A 13,368-nucleotide genomic window follows, 5' to 3' on the forward strand; every position below is an offset into this window, starting at 1 on the left:
AGTGAAATAAAACCAAGATACTATGTGCAGAAACCTATAGCTGCTTTTAAATAACATTTAGGGTACGTGGGTCTATTGTTTTATAATTCTTCTCTGTAATGGTCTGCCATGGGAGCTCCCTTGGTGACCATTATAAAATAAAGGGGGTAAAACACACTGTGGATTCAAAAGTTATATATTATTCACTGGGGTCGGCATCCGAGTAACTTCTAAATTACCTTAGCAAGTTTCTTAACCTCTCCATGCCTTGGTTTACTCATCTCTAAACTGTGGATAATATTAGAACCTGCTGTGTATGGTTACTGAGAAGATGAAACGATATAAATAAAGTAGTTATACCAGTGCCTGGGATAATAAATATAAACAAATACTTTCAAGGAATTTTTCTGTACAGAGAAGAAGAGAATTGAGTCATAGCTGGAGGGTAAATTCAAGTCAACACTTCATTTATTTTTAATGGTTTAATGTTTGCATTCCTATTGGAATGATCCAACAGAGCGGGGAAAATAAAAACTGATGACACAAGAAAGAAAGGGTCTTTGAGTAGAAGAGAAGGAATGGGATTTTGGTGTCCAAGCTGGAGTCTTGGCCTCAATTAGAACTGTTCAGAATGGCCACCAGGTGGGATGTGTGATTGGCCAGTTGGGGCAAGAGCCTCACCATCACTGTAGCAAGGAGGTGACTTTCTATGCGAGGAGGAAGAACAGCTCTCAAAGGCTGTGAAGCTGTGAGCAGGTCGGTCACCTCCCCCCATCCCCCCAAAAAATTCTGAGCAATGATAAACAATTTAGATATACCCACCTAATTCCTCAACGCTGGAAGTGGAAGATCTGATCACTATTTTTAGACATGGTGGTAATATGAGAATATGGTGGTATTTACTTCCCAGAATCTCCTGACCATCTTTCCAACCTTTGCTTTTTCTGCTTTGGTTTAACCAAGAGTGGTTACTGCCCAAGCTTTAAGCAAAAGCAAACGAAACAAAATGACTCTGCTCCCTTTGTGGCCTGGGAGGCTAAAACAGACACAAACACACATGAAAACCGCATGAAAGGCCCCAGTGGATAAAACATGAACTGATTAGTTTTGTAACCCTGCAGCTATAGAAGCCTTTCCAATACTCTGATCTGGAGACCACAAAGCAGGAAAACCTCAAGTCCCCTGAAATCCAAAAATCCAAACACGGGGTCATTTTTATGCCCTTTGGAGATCTCTGCCAAAAAAAGATCTTGAGCACAGTTTAGTCAAGGGGGCAGTATCCTCTCACACACACACGTAAAGTTTCAAATCCAAGCAATTAACCTCACACACCTCTGCCCCTCAAATCGGTGTCTGAGAATGAACAGTACACATATGCCATTCCCAGCCCAACTTAAACACAAAACAAAGGAAAGAAAATGGATTCTGAACTTCACCACACATCTGTGACTCACAAATATTTATAGTAGTCACAAAGCCGGGACAATAACACACTTGGCAGTTACTCACCTAAACAAGCAATTAAAAACGGCCAAAATCCCGACAGGGAAGAGAACAGGAGAGAAAGCAAGGTTTCCCCAGCTCCCTAACGGGAACTCCGATGCCTCCTCGCGTGGATAATGGAAGCAGACAATTCTCCTGTCCGTGGACTTGGCTAATGTGGAGTGAGATGCACACGACAAAACAGATCAGATCTGCATGGGGCCTTTCCATATCGCCTCATGGAGATTTTCCATCTGGCTGACTAGACAATGGGACAAGAATAATAAGATGTGGAGACCACAGCTTTAGTATTCCAGACTTTATTGAGAATGACAGGCTAAATCTTGATCCCCAAATACGACCACTCAGTGTGTTTAAACAAGGGCTGTACCTTGTGTCAATAATATACATAGAAATGCATTGCAAATACCACAAAATAGAATTCCTATCAGCACGGCAGCACCACCTGAAACAATGACAGCAAAAATCAGAATTTTACAGCCAACAAATCTAGAAAACTAAGGAAAGATGGAGACTTGAGTTGGGGTTCAATCTTTCCAGGTTCATGTCATCTCAGAAACAGAAATCTAGCTAATTCTCTATCTTTTGGAACTTATAAACTATGAAACCATTATGGTAGGCACATGAAAATTAATAACAAAATAAATATTTTAGGTAAGTGCTTTAAAGTCAACAAGTGAAGACATCAACCAATACACATGAGATTCAACCAGTGTTGCCTTGGTCTTTCAGACGCACCACAGAACATTTAATGCAAACACCAAAAGTTAGGAACAGAAATGAAACAAGAGGAAAAACACTGAGATATGACTTAATACTGCTCAACATAATGAGTTAAGTTCTATTAAATAAAAAATGTGAAATACAGCTGTTAAAAAAATAGGTAAAATGCAGAAGTTAACCATTCCCTAATCAAAAGAGGAAAGTAAAAGAATGAAAGAATTTCAGTTGTCTGGGTGTAAACTTGGTCTCTATTTGTAGGATGAAGTAATGTGTCATTGAGATCTCTCATTCCTACAAATATTTTGATTGTCTGAACATATTCCTTAGATTAACATTGTCAGATAACTTTTGTCAGAGAGTTAAAAGAGAGGCAGAATAAAACTATGAGAATAATTACAAAAAATGATAGCTATTCTTAAATAACTGAACTCTTCCCTGAATGAAAGAGTTGAATATTTTTAATAACATCAGGAGAAAGTAAAGGAAAAATTTTATTAAATTTCTAAGCACTGGTGAAACAATTATGAAGGAACTATTTGGCAACACTAAAATAATCATCTTTAAGCTTAAAAGGATAAAGTTAACAAGCAAATAGAGTGGGGGGGAAATGACAACAAAGGGTTAACATTCATAAAAATAAATTCTGTTAATATCTGTAAGAAAATACTGAATCTCAAGAACTAAATAGGTATAAAATAAGGACTAACAATTCTTTCACACATCTAAGTTCCCTTTCTCCCTTCTACTTTCTCTCTCCCTCTCTCTCTCCCTTCTCAAAAAATGGCTAATTATCACGAAAACTTTTTACAAATCTACCAAATACCATAATGACTAAACAATAGAACATATAAAAGGAAACAATATTATTAAATTGATTAAAAAATTAATGATGATAATCATAGTAAGGTTTTAGCAAAACAAACTCTCTGACATATTATTGGTGAAGTATAAATGTCTAGGACACTTCTGCAAAGCCGACTGGCAATCTGATTAAAACTCACTGGCTCTGAAATAGCAAAGCAACTACAGCTATTCTGACTTAATGAATTAACCTTCAATTAAAAAAAAAAAAAGATTTATAATAATAACTGATATTATGAAGCATCTACTTTATGCTCCAAAATTTCTACTCTTCATAAGGTAGTGATAGTGTGAGGTGTAAAAAAACAGAAAGCAGCAGTGGAATCCAGGTGTCTGCTACACTCCCCTTGTCATGATCCTTTCACATTGTCTATGATTTTTGTTAACTGAAAATAATATATACCTCCAGCAAAGAAGAAGCAGTAAATTACTTTATAGTGCCTTTACATGATACAATATTATGATGCATTAAAATGAGATTTATTAACAATTTTCAATAAGATGATATAGGCAAAATTTTATATCTAGTGTTATTTCAACTCTGTAAAACACTCACAAAAGACTACATTAAGTGACAGCAGTGATGGTCTTTAGTGGAGGCATTATGGGTGAATTTTCCCCTTCTTTTATATAGTTTCCATAAGTAGCATTCACTATTTTAATCCTTTTTTTCATATTTTTAAACTGCAAAAATACAACATTCCTGAGAAAATTTTAGATAGTGAATATATGGCTCATAAGGGGCAAACACCCTCAACCCCAGAGATAATCTACTGAGAGTTTGGTATGTACTGATGTATGTTCTAGCAGACTTTGTAACACATAGGCACTTGTGTGCAGAGACGGTGTGTGTGTGTGTGTTGAAGATGAATGGGATTATGTTGAATATATTATTTTGAAACCTGCTTTTTCCAGTTAATAAGGTACCATACACAGCTTTCCAATACTTCTATAATCTGAATTTTACTTTTTATATCATTGCCATTAAAGTGAAGAACACTTTTCCATTACTTGTGGAACAAGTACCAAGGGGCAGTGGCTCTGGAAAAAGGCGCATCTACAAAAGTGATCCTACATCAGGCTCACGGGCTTGCTACCATTACTTATTTCTATGAAAGAATGAGCGAACGAATAGGTCAGGTCCCTGTTTAAACTCCTTCAAGAAACACAAATTAATTGGCTTTGCTTTACCCGTCTTGCTAGATGATAAGCAGTGAGGTAGAGAGCCAAACAAGTCTTGAGGTATCAGAAGTATCCTTTTGTAAGAAAAAGTTAAACGAAAAGCAAACCCTCTTCATCTGATGTATGTGGCCAAGGGTATGGCCATGTTATCTCATGATTTAAGTATGTCCATCTTGTTCAGACTTGACGCTTGTAAACATCTGCTTTTGCTCAGAATAAAAGATGAAGATTTGATACCAGAACACTTCTGTGCAACATAATTATAAAACAGCCCAAGATAATTGCATATTTGCCCTAATATGTATAAGTAGCAGCATGTATAAGGCTACAAAATAAAAATGTCACATTTAGAAATTATATGGAGACCAAAATAGGAAATGTTATCTGAACTTATTTTGTAAATGAGCTATACATTCTGGATTACCAAAATATTCTTGATCAGGCCCTGTTTTGAGCAGAGCTATAGTCTAGGTGCTTGGACTTAGACTAATACACTAGGGGCATGCCGACCACGGAAAGCATTGGAACACCAAATGCACTCACTCCAAGGAGTAGGTTTTTGCAGCTACAGTAGACTTCATTAAAAGTGGGTTATGATTAAATTCTGAGCATCCAAGCTAAATTTTGTTAAAGGACTCATACCTACTGGCCACTAAAGCACTCTCACTCTCTACACTGGGATCTTTGAGCACTGCATGTAGATCAGGGCTCAATGAACTACAGCCTGTGGGCCAAATCCAGCTCAGCTTGACAACAGTCTTTGTAAATAAGTTCTACTGGAACACAGCTACGTTTGCTCATTTACATATATCATCTGTGGCTGCTTTAGGCTACAACACAGAGCTGAGTTGGTGTAACAGAGATGATATGGCCAGCAAATCCTAAAATGTTTACTACCTCACCATTTTCAGAAAAAGTTTACCATCTCCTGATACAGACTGCTGCTTGAAAAACTGATTTCTTACTATTTATTGTGAGCTTTTCTGTAAGGACCTGAGTGTTTCCAGTACAGAATAAACGTGTGTCTGTCCTTATTCTCAGGAGCCATTTTTAGTGCTAAGAGGTAGTACTGGGTCAGGGCTTAGAACATGGGTTCACATCACAGCTCTGCCTCTGACCGCTTGTGAGATCTTGAGCTGATTACTTAACTTCTCTGTGCTTTCACTTTCTTTCTGGAAGCCTGCTCATTTATTCACTGCCATTTTTAACAACAGATATAAGTGATGCTCATCAACCATCACAGTACCTCAATCTATAAAACTGTTGGCTTCTTCATTTCCCATTTGAGTGTCCGACTTACCAAGGAGGGAAGGGATGGAGCGTTTCCTTGATCATGTATCACACAAAGGATCCACAGTCACTCGGGCAGTGCAGCCCAACTCTCACACACCAGTGCTTCAAAAAAGAAAAGAAAAAAAACAGAGATTCTATTAACCCATTTTAAAAGAGGCCATGGTCATTTTTTATCGATTCTGGAAATTTCCATGAATGCCCTGCACAACCAGCTGCTTTGGCACTGTAAGGCTTAGCACAGAACAACAGAACAACTTGGAAATCACAAATGTGACAGCCCTAGCCTCGTATCCCATGCACCAATGGACTTCTTTCTTCAGAAAAGAAGAAATAAAAATTCAAATGTTGTTAATATATGAGAACAAATCTCATGAAACTAATAAAAGGACCATCATTTCACACCTGTTTGAATTACTTTTAGCAGTTTGAACATCAAATTCAGACAGGTTGTGTGAATCTACCCATTTTATGATGGCTCTTTCATTCTGTTTGGGGAATATATACTACCTTAAGTAATGCATTTCAAGAATAGGAGATAAAGGCAGAAGGTATAAAATAAACTATACTAGATTTTGAGCTTGTATTTTTATTTACATATTAATTTATTTGATGCACAACATGATAACTTTATTTTAAAAAGGAATTGTAAACCATAAAAATAATTCACTTTACTAAAACCAAGTAAAGTTATCCAATCTGCTCATTCAATTTAACACATAAAAATCCTGAAAACTTGATATCGGATTGTGATGAAAAACTACCAGAAAGCACCAGTCTCCCTAGAACCATGTATGCCAGAAATTGAAGAAATGAGTTACTTTCCATTTCATATTCAAAAAGGAAATTTGTCCATTACTATTTAACAATGCCTTTCACTTCACATACTACAATTTGGGGGCTCATGCTTTTTCTGTTGTCCTAGTTCATGTAGTTTCTTTCTACTCTCTTCAATCCACAGTTTCTGGCTGCCATAAACCTCAAACACACTAATGTTGCCTATCCCAACACAAACACTTGAGTAGCAGCTGAGGATGATGATGAGAAAAGGGGGAGAAGTTCCCAGAACATTCTGGAACAGTCTGGCTAACCCTCTATGCAATGATTCCTACACTGCCTACTTAGTAATTATCCAAAGGCCATCTGCCTGAAGAAGATCAACTGAATTACAACTTCTGGAAATTTATAAGATTTTCTATCTGCTGAAATGCCATTTGAAAGTCCTGAGTTTCAGAGGTGAGAGGGCAGTGGCTGGGTGACAATGTCTCTCTATGAGGCTCCTGGCCTCCATGAGGTGCCTTTGGTAAGTTCATGGGAAGCAAGTGGGTGATCCAACATATTCAGAACTTATTCAGAACTGCCCGGGAAGGTGCCCACAGCCCAGGCACACTCATGCACTGCAGCATCACCGATCCCTGTGAGGTCCCAGCTGAGTCTTTGAAAATCTGTGACTTCATAGTTTGGAAAGGAGGAGGTGCCGATGCAAATCCTTGAGGCCAAAAGAGGAGTAAGGGAGCTCTCCCCAAGGTAAGAAGGCACACTCAGCCCAGGAAAAATTCCTAGGAGCAGCCAATTCCTTTCTCACAACACCAATAATATCTCCTTTGGGTGTGGCAACAAATATGTTAGTTGGGGCTGCTTTATTAAACAGCATGCTTGAATACAACAACTTCCTCTCTTGAGCCCTGAAATCTATTTTACAATTAGTATTAAAATTTCATTGTATTTGTTTATCTCTTAATCAAAATGTAACTAATAAAGTTGGACAGGTCCACTGGTTACTGCCATGAATACCCAGCAATTCCTACAGACTCCCATGTGTCAGAATTAAATTAAAAACAGGGCTGCTAATTAGGTCTGGAGGCTAAGCGCCCCCATCCTCCCTCAGTGAGATCATAAATTAGCTGATGTGGCCTCTCAACTAGGACATCCAAGAGTCACGCCTACAGAGAATGGCCAGCCTCTTAAACGGCAAAGGACACAGAGGCCAAAAAACACACTGGAAGAATCCAGAAGCATTGACGCAACCCCACGACAAATACCACAGGAAGAGAACATCCCTGCTGAATCCAGGCAGGGACAGCCTGCAACCTGGACAGCCAGACACTCCAGGCCCAAACTTCAGACTTCAAAAGTGAGTCCCTTCCTTGTGAAAAGGCAACACTCAAGGCACAGAATGCCCATAGAGAGTTCACACAGCTTGGGGGACAACAGGACTCCCTTTAGAATCTGAAATCTAAACCAGAAACTAGTTCCAGCAGCAGGATCCAGGGACATACACCCTGAAAGGCTGTAACTATGCCTGTAGTTACATCAAAGGTGAAAAGCGTATTTTACCACCTTGGCCCATGACAGCCAAGCAAACAGTATCAGGATCTTCTACTATGGAGGGTAAACCCTTGCCTGGGTAGGCATGCCACCCCCTAAAGGAATATATACCATTCAACATGACACCCACGTGTTTTAAGCAGTGTAAGGTCAGGAGCGGAAACTACAGCAACAAAGCAGTGACCTTGAATAGGCTAAGCTGAAGTCACAGATATTGGCCCCTTCAGGTCTGGAAGCTGAGCTCTCCCACCCTCCCCCCGTGAGGTCATAAATTAGCTGATGTATAAACCATAAATCACTGACGTATTTTCCAGAAAACTGAGGGAAACTTCAAAAGGTTAAGAAGCTACAAAGCCCCAGAGGGTCATCTCAGACTGAGGTTGGAATATTTTAAAGCGGATATTTAACTCCCCATTAAATAAGAAACTGCTTATGTTTTATTAATATATATAAATGTCCCCATTTGACTCGATTCCATATTACCCTTACTATTTTCTCTTTTACTTAATATCAACTTTAGTAGAAACAATTCCTGTGTCCTCTGCCTCATGATTCTTGATTAGAGCCTCACCACGGCAAAAAAGCCACCATCAGGAATGTGTGGACTAGCTGGGGAGTGCGCAAGGCCAGTCTATCTGAAAGGCCACTCCCATGCACAGCTAAGTTGTAAGAAGGCTCAAAGGAGCAGCTCCAAGGAGCTAATAGACTAGAAAAGCAGACAATGAGGGCACGTTAACATGAAAAAGAGAGGAGACTTCATCCAAAGGAAGAGAGTGTCGTGGAAGCCTCAGTAAAATGCCAGGATGAGAGTGGTATTTAGGAGAATCAATATGGCAGCTTTAAAGAGAATAGACAAGAATGGGAAGAACCACGGGCGAGAAGCTGCCACAAGAGAACTTTAAATTTTAAAATATTTTTTAAAAGACTATAAATCATAGCCCATTTTTGCCAAACATTAGTTGTATAGGAACATCAGTCTAGAAACTGAGTGTGGACCCATGAGGAATGAATGTCTTTGAAATTAAGACAATAACAAACTCTGAGCATCAGAATCTTCTCACTAGGAATGAAGATACAAAATAAGTAAAGGATATTGTTGTTCCCTCCCTCGTCCAACACCGCTCAGAGGTGCACAAGGAGTTGAAGAAAATGGGTTGACTGTCTCTGTACACGCCATGCCGCTCCCCTTCCCAACACAGTCCCTAACTCTGCGGTCCTGCGTGAGGGCACCCCTGACAGTCTCTGCTGTTCCCTTTCAAACACGTGTGCCTCAATGGATGGTGCCTGGAGAAATCAACAGCAGACACTGAGGGTAAAGAAAGACGCTGCCTGAAAGTGAGGAAGGCTCCTGTGGGCTGGGAGGGTCATCAGAATCCCCCAGGCATCCAGAAAAAGAAAAGTGCCGGCAACAGGAACAGGGAAAGGGGCAGGAAAGCAAAAATGGTAGAGAGGAGGGGGGAAGAGGGAAAGAAGAAAGAAGGACACTTAGAAAAGCAGGGGGGGAAAGAGAAGTAAATACACAAGCAGCAGCCTGCAGAGACACTGGGGTGCTCTGAAAGGTGCAGACTTCTAAGGACATAAGTGATCGCGGGCAGGCTGGGCTCCAGGCAAGAGGGAGGAGGGCACAGCCTCTGCTCCTAAGTTCCTAAGCAAAAATCCCAGCATTCAAGAAAGCAACGTGAAGACTGAAGATGAAAAGCCAAATGCACATAAAGCTTGAGGTAATGAACAAAGCATCTGGGAAAGGCAGCGGTCTGTACAGGGCCATTCTGAGCGTGCTCTGGGGAGCGGCCACCTGCCCCTCCCCTCCGGGCAGATGGTGGCTGGTGTCAGGGACTGGTCCACGGGGCCAGATCTCCCCAGATATAAGACGACGGCCAACCACTTTACACTTAAGATGGGGTCAGGATTCGCATTTTGAAAAGTGTTTTGTTTTTAAGACAGGTCTGTTGTTTGTTCAATATCCCCATCCAAACTTTGAACATTATTTGACATTATGATGTATAAATGCTGAAAACAGCATTAGAAAAGTGATGAGGTGGCCCAACTCTTAGGATTTTTTTTTTCTTTTTAGAAAGGTGTCCCTTCACCTCGAGGTTTGCCCTCACTGGCCAGTGTTATGGAATCTGTGCTGCACCCCAGTCAAATTCTGTTTACAAACAGTGTCTGAATTAAGTAGCGTTCCATAGGGACAACATTAGTGCAAATAGCTGTGGCTTTAGAAGTTTAGAGATCTTACACAAACATGCATGATACAACAAACGTATGGGGAGAAAAAAACACATGTAAAATCTTTACAGTTGTAACTACACAACAATATTGTATCTGAAAAAACAAAATGAATGTTTTGCCTTACTTTCCACATCAGTATACACGGCCAACCAGACAGTTTCCTGCATCACAGTTGGGTTGAGGATGTATCAAAGAATGGCATACATAATGCCATCATTGCGTGTAAAAGTCCTGTCCTCAAGGAATTCACCCTTTGGCTTGCCCCAAATCAGAAATCATCTCTTTAATAACCAACTAATTCATTTCTATACAAATAATGCCAATATTGATCAAGACCACTTAGTAAAAAATCTCTTTGATAATTATCTCACCTACATTTAGAAAAGACAAGTACCAAATGTCACCGTTTCCCTTCTTTAAATTTCTGGCTGTCTTAGGGCCAGAGTAGGAACCCCTGGAGACCAGCCCTAGCAATGGCCGAGGCTTCAAGGACAGTGTGGGGACACAGGACCTCACATCTGGGTCATTTCATGACACAATCATCTGGCTCCGAGACCAGCAGAGGCAAACCCTACTTCCCTGAGCAGAAGAGACACTTCTGACAGTCATATCTAAAGAGCAAGATGCACAAGGAGAAGACATACCCTTCCTGCTTGGAGCCTTCCCACACAGATCTGCGCCGAGACCCCTCTCTCCATCAGCCAGTCGTCACTGCGAAATGCGATGGTTTAGAAATATTAGACACAGCTGAGAACTACAGAAAAGGGAGGCGGAAATTGGGGATTTCATTTCTCAAAGCATTGACTAATCCTAACAACATATGGGAAGAAAGAAACCCAATTGTTTTCCATTTTGTCTTCCTGTAGCTCATCCTTTGGTGAGTATTTAAAGCTGGTAGGAATTGCTGACCTTGGAACAAATATATTGCCTCAGTAACTGACACAAAGCTTGTATAAAAAACTCTTTCTATTCCTCTGTTCCCACACCAGACAATAAGATACGTTCTGAGCTGCCAGGAGGCATGGGAGCAGAGAGAAAGAAAGAGCAAAAAATGACAACTCTATTCAAGTAAACAAGTTGCCTAAGACTAAGCGACTGCTCAAAATGAGTAACTTCTAAGATCGGCTCTTAAGGACACCAACGTCTCCGAATGGTGACTACTTTCTTCTTTCTGCCGCCATGTGCCTAGTTTTCAAAGGACAGACTCACTTTTCACACAGGCAGTTTTGAAGCTCTTGCACAAGTGGTTAATTTGCATGGGCAGTTGGCCTCTCAGCTTTCATTTTGACAGCTAAATTGATCTGTCCTTTGTAGACTAGAATATCATTACCCAGAAAGAGAAGGCTGTCTGAGGCTTTTTGAAAAATCTGGTCTCTCAATTCCTACTTATTCGGAACAACACACTCAACAAGACTACCCTGTAAGCAGTAGCTTGCCCACACAAAAGAGATCCAAGATTCAACTTGGGCTCGAAATTCAAGATTTAATTGTAACATCAAGATTTAACTCAAAAAATTACTTAACTACTGTTGCTACTTCTGTTAAAGCAAACAGGACGGGCTTGGGTTCTTAAATCAGCCCTTTGGTCATTACATAGGAAGAAGGAAATGCCTGCCACAGATTAAACTCACAACTGACACCAAAACCTTCTCAGGACGAAGCTGAGCTAAGGCAGACAAAGGTCTCATGCAAGAGCATGAAGGAGAAGATGGTTTTTATCCCTGGAAAGATAGCAGACTGTGAAATTCACAATGAACTGTTACTGAAATGGCAATGGGGTAAATCACTCAGAAAAAATATTTTCCTAAAAGAAGAACAGATAGAAGAAGTCTTTTGGAACTTTCCAGCTACAAAGGATGCTCTCTCTCCAATTCAGTAGAGAGAAACATAAAGATGTTCTCCTTTAACTCGGTAAGGACAATCAGATTAGTACAAACCCATACAAACCAATCCAATATGCGTGCTGGGCTGTGTCAGTTCTGGGTTCTCCATGTCTTCATTTATTTTATGTGCCCAGACTTTAATGCTGCTGTTTTACATGGGATAGAGCAACCTGGGCCAAGCAAATCATGTTTTGATCTAACAGGGAAACTATGCCCTTGTTTTTTGGCTTAAATCCAGCAAATGCACTGAAATCATTTCAGAACGTTCATATCTCCAAAGGCATGAAGAATAATGGACATTTACTGGCTGTATCAATTCACATTCCCAGAAGCAGTGCAAGAGGGTTCCCTTTTCTCCACACCCTCTCCAGCATCTATTGTTTGTAGATTTTTTGATGATGGCCATTCTGACCAGTGTGAGATGATATCTCATTGTAGTTTTGATTAGCATTTCTCTAATGATTAATGATGTTGATTGAGCATTCTTTCATGTATCTGTTGGCAATCTGTATATCTTCTTTGGAGAAATGTCTATTTAGGTCTTCTGCCCATTTTTGGATTGGGTTGTTTGTTTTTTAATATTGAGCTGCATGAGCTGCTTGTAAATTTTGGAGATTAATCCTTTGTTAGTTGCTTCATTTGCAAATATTTTCTCCCATTCTGAGGGTTGTCTTTTGGTCTTGTTTATGGTTTCCTTTGCCGTGCAAAAGCTTTTAAGTTTCATTAGGTCCCATTTGTTTATTTTTGTTTTTATTTCCATTTCTCTAGGAGGTGGGTCAAAAAGGATCTTGCTGTGATTTATGTCATAGTGTTCTGCCTATGTTTTCCTCTAAGAGTTTGATAGTGTCTGGCCTCACATGTAGGTTTTAATCCATTTTGAGTTTATTTTTGTGTATGGTGTTAGGGAGTGTTCTAATTTCATTCTTTTACATGTATCTGTCCAGTTTTCCCTGCACCACTTATTGAAGATGCTGTCTTTTCTCCATGGTATGTTCTTGCCTCCTTTGTTGTAAATTAGGTGACTATATGTGCATGGGTTTATCCCTGGGCTTTCTATCCTGTTCCACTGATCTATATTTCTGTTTTTGTGCCAGTACCATACAGTCTTGATTACTGTAGCTGTGTAGTATAGTCTGAAGTCAGGGAGCCTGATTCCTCCAGCTCCATTTATCAGGAGAACAGTATGGAGGTTCCTTAAAAAGCTAAAAATAGAACTACCATATGACCCAGCAATCCCACTACTGGGCATATACCCTGAGAAAACCATAATTCAAAAAGAGTCATGTACCAAAATATTAATTGCAGCTCTATTTACAATAACCAGGACATGGAAGCAACCACATATATATAATGGAATATTAGTCAGCCATAAAAGAAAAAGAAATTG

At 39.9% G+C, this 13,368-nt stretch overlaps 1 protein-coding gene across 3 annotated transcripts in view; it reads right to left on the reverse strand.

The window, feature by feature from the left end:
* The window catches only part of SEMA5A (semaphorin 5A), a 493,904-nt gene that overhangs the window by 358,008 nt on the left and 122,528 nt on the right, over positions 1–13,368 (reverse strand). The window contains exons 2-3 of one of the 3 annotated variants that reach the window (XM_081231008.1): positions 10,743–10,809; positions 5,549–5,643 (exon numbers count right to left, since the gene is read on the reverse strand). The gene's annotated coding sequence lies outside the window, so the exon portion shown is untranslated. Of the gene's footprint in view, positions 1–5,548; positions 5,807–10,742; positions 10,810–13,368 lie in introns of those variants that run through there. The other 2 variants (XM_081231009.1, XM_081231010.1) reach the window with 2 other exon arrangements.

The sequence above is a fragment of the Mesoplodon bidens genome (assembly GCF_964165515.1).
Source record: "Mesoplodon bidens genome assembly, chromosome: 4".
NCBI classification, from domain to species: domain Eukaryota; kingdom Metazoa; phylum Chordata; class Mammalia; order Artiodactyla; family Ziphiidae; genus Mesoplodon; species Mesoplodon bidens.